The following is an 8,667-nucleotide window of genomic DNA, read 5'->3' as shown; positions in this document are numbered from 1 at the left end:
TCTGTTGCCACTCACTGACAAGCCCCCCTCTCCCCCAAGCCCTGCTTCTGCCCCTCACTCCAAACCACTGACCCCAGCCCTGCCAGTGCCTCTCACTCCCAAACAGCAGTACCCTGCCCTCACCCTTTGCTGGTGGTCCCCACGCCCGACCTGCAGCTCCCTGGCACTGCCAGTGCCCTGCATACCCAACTGATGGTCACCCATCCTGTCCCCCATACCTGTCACTCTTGACCCACAACCCCTGTGCCCCTCCCAGCCCTGCCAGTGCCCCTCACTCCTGACCCACCTGACCCACAGCCCCTGCCCCCCAGCAGTGCCCATGTCTCACACTCTGGACCTCCAACCCCTGCCCCCCCAGCCCAGTTGCCAAAGCAGCTCTCGCATTGCAAATGCACCCACCCACTCACTCTCTCTCTCTCTCTCTCTCTCTCTCTCTCTCTCTCTCTCTCTCTCTATCTATACCTCACTAGCTAGAGCCTGCGCCAGGAGCACACAACCCTCAACAGCCAATCACCTTGCCTCCTGCTCCCAGCCAGAATCAATCAGCTGGCAATCACAGAAAACCCAGATGTTTTGCTCTTATTTTAAAAATACACCCGGACGCAGCACAAGGGTCCAAAAAAGAGGACATCTGGAAAAACCCAGACGTATGGTTACCCTAATTCCTGGGGTAGCCAGTAATAGAGGGGAGGCCTTAGGGGAAAACACCCCCACAAAGGAGTGGATTATTTTCATTAGGGTTTGTAAGTACAGGCAGTCCTTGGACTTACGACACAACTGGTTCCTGAGAACCACGTCTTAAGTCGAAATGTTGTAACTCGGAACCAATTTTCTCATAAGAAACAATGTTAGAAATGGGGGATTGGTTCCTGAACAGCTTAGTAGGGAGAAGGCCACTGAATGCAGTAGGGAAGAGTGAAACATCTTTTTTATTTCCGGGTTGGTGTGGATTAAGGGTTGTGGGACCAAGAAGCTATTGAGGGATGCTGAGCTAGTAAGTGTTAACTGAGGGGTAATTAGCCTGGTGGACTAACTGAGGGCTTTGGAAGGACCAATCAGAGCAGAGTTCTTGGGGAGACAGAACTGGGGCAAAAGCCCTAGAACTGAATGGGGCTTATTAAGGCCTGGGAACTAAAAGGGTGCTCACTAAGACCTTACAGACTTGAGTTGGTGGGCTTCAGTATGCCTAGGACTGATTCGTAATAGAAAGTTTGGGGAAGGAATGGAAGCTAATGAACTCAATGGCTGAATCTGGGGGGCACCTGCAGAAGCTGCCAACGGCGGCAGCCCTGTCAGGGGAGGCACCAGCCTTACCAACAGCATTAGTGTCAGCCATTGGGGGGGAACTGGCCCCATCGGGGGGGGCACGTACACCCCTGTACACCCCCTACCAGTTGCCTATGCAAGCAAACAATTGTTTGTGACTTTTCACCAGGCAGTGATCTTGACTAGATCACACTTGAGATAGCCCCGTGATGAGCATTATAGACAGAGGGACCTGAGTGTCACAGTATCAGAATGGAGAGCTGTTCCCACATTACAAAAAGATAAGACCAAAGGCATGGTGAGAGAGACCAGGAGGGCACTGGGACACCAGAGTAGAAAAATAGGCCAAGACTAACTGCCAGGAGGAATCAGACTGTGTGGTATAACAAGAAACCTGCTACAATAACAATAAAAAAAAAATCTGCAAACCACATATTTCAGAGCCTAAGCTGGCCATTCATTGTATGCAGTTAGGTGAAAACTCTCCCTATGGCCACAATTCTTGACAGTAGTAGTCCCCAACCTAGGGCTCACAGGCAACTAACTGTTAAACCATCTGACTTCCTAGCAGCTACAGGAAAATTTACTGCCACAGATACACATTTCTTCAGTTTGACATGGAAAGCATGGCATGTTTTTTGCTTGCAGCGAATTACTCCATATTATTGCCCATGACCCAGTAAAGGATAATACTACTACTCCAGGGTATATGTTATTAATCAGATCTTGTGGCAAGACTAAATGGGGGGTAGGTGGATGGATTTCTATTACTCTTTACATACCTACATGATAGTTTTTCACCTGTATAAGTGATAATTTTTTGCACAGTTTGCAGCTCCATTATTGATGCAGTGTAAATGTATTGGTCAGGCAGGTATGTGCCTATGTATGTGTGTATTTGTGTGTAAACCTGGGAAAAAGAAACAGGTGAAAGAAACAGCTGAATGGTTAAGATACTTACAAAGAAGTAACTTCTAGGCCACCATCATCCAAAAAGGTAAGGACTTACATCTTCCTGACTTTCCAGCACAATGCTATAAATACCTCACTATAGGTTAGGAATTATCCAGTCCTTTCTCCAGCTCCCCTTTTGAAGCTGAGCAGCTTGCATTTAATATCTATTTGGATAACACTAATGCTGAGCAGTGAAGAATTTTCTACCTTATTTGGAGAAAGGTCCAGTCTACAACACAGGACCTGCTCCATTTCAGGGTAGAATCTATCACCCTCTAGCTGGTCCTCTTCATCTTGGCTCTACATATCTCCCTCTCTTGGACTTTTAAGGGGACAGCTTCAAAAGAAGCTCCACCTAACACCTGCTAGTCATTGGTATTTGCTAGGCAGAATTTTGTGACTTATACACGCCCGCATATGTAGCCACTTACCTGCCGAAGTAGTGCATAGTCCACTGAACATGTCCAGCAGCAGTGTAAAAGCTTTCACATTCACATTGCATGGGTAACAGAACTACAACCAGGGCACAAGAGCCAAAAATGTCATTTACTTAAACGGCTAGGAAACTGCCATTTTAGTTCATAGCTGGTGTGTCTATACGTTCATTAATGCACTGTAATTATGGCACAGTATGTTTAGTACCCGTAATGACAACTACTAACTTAATGCGCCATAATCAGCACTATTGTGCATTAGTGCAAACAGTCTTTTTGTGATGTTAAAGCGCAGTAAACTAAACCTACTGCACATTAGTGCATTAGCATAGGTTTTGCCTGCTGCACTTAGGTGCAGTAGAATTAGTCATGCAGATACTCCCAGTAAGAAATAGAATTTGGACCTGTCTCATGAGTCTGAGTCAATCTGGGAAAACCTTTGTAACAAAAGAAAAAAAAAGTCCTTGGAGGGGCTTCACAGAGACGATTGCAATGACAGAACTCAAAATCATGCAGGAGAATGACTGTGTATGATTCCACCACAGTTTGAGGAGAGTGTGCTTGGGTGCCAACCCACTGCAGATTAGCAAGGGAGAGTCCATACCACTGAGCCATAAGCAAAAGAATGGCAAACTGGCACTCGTATCACATAGGTGAAGTTACAATACAAAAAGTGAACTTACCATGCTTGCCAAGATTCATAGCTTAAATCATCCTGCCTGGTTCTAAATACATTTTTGTTGTGCTGCAACACAACAGTTGCAGTCGCTAGGATGTTGCCATGCAGCATAGTCATACAATATCATCGGTATACAATAAGATGGGCTATATGCATTTCAACTACTACGCTACATAAATCTTCACATCCCATAGTCATGGAAAGGTAACATCCTTACAAAGCAAGTTTGCCTATATGTCACAAAGTTTATTTTAAGGCAGTGATTAGATATTTGGGTCAATATTTTCATGCGATGACAAAGGAAGTCATCTTAAGGTCCAAAGCAAGTTCTGGGAAAGAAGGATTTCCAGAAACTATGGATTACTCACCTTTAGAAATACCCCTTTAGGGGCTTTCAAACTAGTTACCCAAATTCCCTAATCATTTAAAAACTTAGGGCCTGTACAGTTTGCGCTATTGTCTCCTTCCTTTAAAGCCTTGTTTGAAGCCAGTTTAGGAAATTAATGTATTCAGAATTAAAAATGAACTCCCAAGTCCAAGAAACCCATTGATACACCAGTAACACTACAGCAAATAAGCCTGATGCATATTCAATTTTCTGTTTAGACTAAAACCAGTGAATACAATTTGATCAAGACTTTCATCCCATTAAACCTTCTTCCAGATGGACTCACCATCCACGAACATCACTTTCAGATGGAGGAGAATCATGCTGAGGTCAGGAAATCTCAAGAAGATTTGAAGAAATACTTGTGAACCCACATCTGAAAAGCATAATGTGAGATTAAGACAAACAAACAAATGAAGCATTGAACTAGCCTTGGCTAATTTGAATTATTTCCTTTTAGCAGATGTGGAAAATCAAACTGAATGGAGACAGAATTGTTGGACACACTCATTTGCTTTCCTCCCATATGTCATGCTGCTCTTATGCTAGGCATAACCCTCTGATGTTATTCTGCATAAATTTGATGCCAAGATACAAATTTATCTCTGCTATACCTCCAGTAGAACTATTTAAAATCAACAAAGATACTGTATGAATTAAATAGGCCAAATTTATTGATCTAACAAATTCACATTTAATACAAGATCTTTCAATGTTTTCAAATTTAACAAAATTACTACATTGTTCACCCTTCTCCTCTCCCTTACTCGCTTCCTGTTGTCCCTCTCCTACCCCTCCCTATCCTGACTCCAACCATTCTCTATCGTTGTAACACTTCCCGCCTTCTACCACTCCACACCTTTTATCTTCTGTTTCATGGAATATCATGGTGGCAACCATAAGAAAATTCAGTATAGACCCTCACCATCTGAATTCAGAGCAAATCTCAGTGGATTGCGTGCTGCATAGGCCTTATAATATACAGCTGAGAAGTTCTGATTCCATATAACATGGTACAGCACTACACATAGCTTATGAAAAGGCATATTACCAAAAGTCCATATCTCTTTCCCTAGGCCATCTCCATAAGTTATATTTTCTTGATATATATATGGGTTAAGGTTCACAGGATCAGTAGCTTAAATGATTCCTCTCCATTTTTCCTACCTTCCTGAAATTATTTTATTATATACATAAAAAGGATACTTTTATACAATGAGGCAGTACTACATTTATCCAATTTCTAAATTAAAAAATATCTCCACTGAAAATTCCACAATTTGTATATTTATAGAAAAAATTAAAACCAAATTGTTCTGTTAATGGGAGCTGTCACTGATGTTGTCAATAGCAAGGTTCCATATTTATACAGTGACAGTTTTCTATAAATACAGAAATTCTGTAATTATCACTCAAGCTACTCATCAGAATACCCAAAAAAAGATAAAACAAAGAACAAGAGCACAGTCTTAACATTAACTTTCAGCCCACCCTAAATATCTACCAACCATTATTTTTTGATGTACTCAGCCCCTTGTAATGTAAATTGATGCCATGAAAGTAGCTAGATCTGCACCTGACAAGGTAAAATATAGTGGAAAGCAGAGTATTTTTGGACAGGAAATCTAACATCAAATCTGACAGTCAGTATCCAATTCAAAGCCAAACTTATCAGGTTTTGGACAGGAATCAGCTGAAACATCCTCCTCATACCCTGTCTTTTATCATCCTTCTAAACATAGAATTTATACAGCATCTAGTTCAGCATGCCTCATTTAAGTATCTGCCTTGGTTCCTGACTGGGTCAAGTTCTATTTACTGGGACATAAGTGGGGAAGGAAGAAGTATTTTTTAGTAAAGGAGTCAATAGATCAAGAACCAAATTTTCATAATGATTTTGACAATGTGTCTTAATCCAGAACTGTGTTCACCTTTTGAGTGGAAAATGTGGGATGTGTAAGTTGAAAAGCCACTTTTGCAAAGAAGGACCAAAAATTAAAATGTATGTGGTCTCTCATCAGGCAAGCATCTAAATATGTGCCTAACTTGTGTTCAGAGAGGTTGCACCAGTTTTATACCAGTCAGGGATTTGATCCTAATATAGGAAGCAGTAACAATGTTTTATCTTCACCTGTACCTTTATTTACATTGATCTTTTATCCATTTGGACCCCAAAGCACTGAACAAACCATATACATGAAACGCTTCAGTCATCTCTGAGGTGGAGAGCAGAACACTGAATGACACTGGGTCAAAGGGAAAATTCTGGCCAAGACAGCAAGATAAAAACCTGCCCTTACAAACAATAACAGCAGATCACAAATGTGTGTACAGAGCAAATATAACCTCTGCAGTTAAATCTGTGTTTTGAAAGCCCTGGCCCTGTGAAATGCTCAAAATTCAATTTATCTACCAACAGAAAATGAAATGAGAAGCTTACCCAGCTAGGAGTTGAGCTTCTGGTTCCAAGAAATCTAGGGACCCTGGCAGAAATGCAAGTAAAGGCACAATAGGCTCTGAAGTGTGATCCCTACAATTGTGCTTCCTGCCAGGCCACATGTACATGGCAGGCGGTGTGACTGTGGGATTAAGCATCAGATCCCATTCTGCACCAGCAAAGTAGTAAGCTCCCAAGACTGGGAGCCATCAACTGACCTGGGCTCCCAGCTGTAGGCCTCACTGGGGCATTCATTAATATATGCTGCTCACACAAAGGCTTTGCTAAAGCATTGGCCAAAGTAGGTTTCACCAGCAAACCTGATGGATGCGTGCATTTTTCACACAAACAAAACATGGCATATGAGCCAAGTGTGCATTCCTCCCAAGAAATCGGAGGGGGAAATAATGGTACAAGATAGGATAATCCAGTACCAGGATGGTATGGCTGGAATAGGAACACCCAGGTCAAAATGTGAAATAAACCCATGGTACAAGATGGTTTAAAACCTTCAGGATACAGATGAAATGCTATATATAATATGTTTTGATTGTGGGAATAAAAAAGGAGAACTAAAAAGCAGGGAAACTTTGTAGCAGCCTGGGGGAGCCTGTGTGGTATTGTGCTAAATACCATGTCACAGGTACAAATGCATTGACTCTTGGTCTGATGTGATTGCTAAGCCAAAAAGTGTTAGGGTTGTGCTTGTAAACAATAAATCTGACTGAATTTTTGCCACTGAACTGAGGCTGTGGTCATTTTTTAAAACAAGATTGGCATTGGAATCTCTTGGCTGCAATTTGTCAACACTGAAGTTCCTAAAACTTCAATGCTAAAAATGCATCAGTAACACCGAATGAGGACAAAAACTGGCTAAAGCACTGGGCTCAAAGGGTAGTAATCAATGGCTCAATGTCTACTTGGCAACTGGTATCAAGTGGAGTGCCCCAGGGGTCAGTCTTGGGTCGGTTTTGTTCAATGTCTTCATCAACAACCTGAAAGATTGCATAGAGTGCACCCTCAGCAAGTTTGCAGATGAAAACCAAGCTGAGGGTGGTAGTAGATACACTGGAGGGTAGGGCTAGGATTCAGAGTAACCTAGACAGATGGGAGAATTGGACCAAAAGGAATCTCATGAGGTTCAGAAAGGCTAAGTGCAAAGTCCTGCACTTAAGACACAACAATCCCATGCACCAGTACAGGCTGGGGGTTGACTGGATGGGCAGCAGCTCTGCAGAAAAGAGCCAAGGGTTTGGAGTGGACAATAAGATGAATATCAGCCAACAGCATGCCCTTGTTACAAAGGCTAACAGCATATTGGGATTCATTGGTAGGAGCGTTGTGAGCAGTGCAAGGGAAGTGATTATTCCCCTCTATTCAGCACTTGTGAGGCCACTTCTGGAATAGTGTGTTCAGTTTGGGGCCCCATCACTACAGAAAGGATGTGGACAAATTGGAGAAAGTCCAGCAGAGGGTAGCAAAAATGGTTTGAGAGCTGGGGCACATAACTGATGAGGAAAGGCTGAGGAAACTGGACTTATTTAGAAGAGAAGACTGAGAAGGGATTTAATAGCAGCCTGCAACTACCTGAAGGGGGGTTACAAAGAGCTAGACTGTTCTCAGTGGTGGCAGATGCCAGGACAAAGAGCAGTGGTCTCAAATTGCAGCAAGGGAAGCTTAGGTTAGATATTAGGGAGAATTTTCTCACTTGGAAGGTAGTAAAACCTTGGAACAGGTTACCCAGAGAGGTGGTGCAATCTCCATCCTTGGAGGTTTTGAAGACCTGGCTGAACAAAGTCTTGGCTGGGATGATCTGTTGGGGATGGTCCTGCATTGAGCAGGGGGTTGGACTAGATGACCTCCTGAGGTCCCTTCCCACCCTCATTTTCTATGATTCTATAATTCTATGGCAACAGCACCAACAATACTAATAACCCCAAACAACACTGGTGACCCTGACAACACCAGCCACAGGGGCACACCATGTCTGGCTCAGCTGATGGGGCCCCCAAGTTGGCCACACACTTAACTAATGGCAAATACTGGATAGGAATGCAAAGATGTGTCATAACTTTCTGGTTTAGTCCTTGTTTTATCACTCCATTAATTGCATTAATGTGTGGCTGAGTAACAACTCTAGGACATGATCAGCTGGTTAATTACATCTTAAATGTAATGTGCGTCAGAGGCCTAAGTATTCTGGGGCTGATGTTTAAGAAGTCAGTCATCATTGTTCCCTCTCCCGCCTCTCCGACCGCCAACAATGGTAACCTGAAAGGGACTGCCCATACTACTTCTGTGCCAAACTCAGGATGAAGCAAACCCTGCCAACTCGCTATTGTTGGCCATGCATCAAATCACAGAAATGAAGCAATATAACTTTCATAGATTTCATAGATTTCATAGACATTAGGGCTGGAAGGGACCTTGGGAGATCATCGAGTCCAGCCCCCTGCCCAAAGGGCAGGAAGTCAGCTGGGGTCATAGGATCCCAGCAAGATAAGCATCC

This window comes from Crocodylus porosus, unplaced genomic scaffold (assembly GCF_001723895.1).
Source record: "Crocodylus porosus isolate Cpor-Errol unplaced genomic scaffold, CroPor_comp1, whole genome shotgun sequence".
In the NCBI taxonomy this organism is placed as follows: domain Eukaryota; kingdom Metazoa; phylum Chordata; order Crocodylia; family Crocodylidae; genus Crocodylus; species Crocodylus porosus.
The sequence above is the reverse complement of the archived record's forward strand: the minus strand, read 5'-3'. Positions refer to the sequence as shown.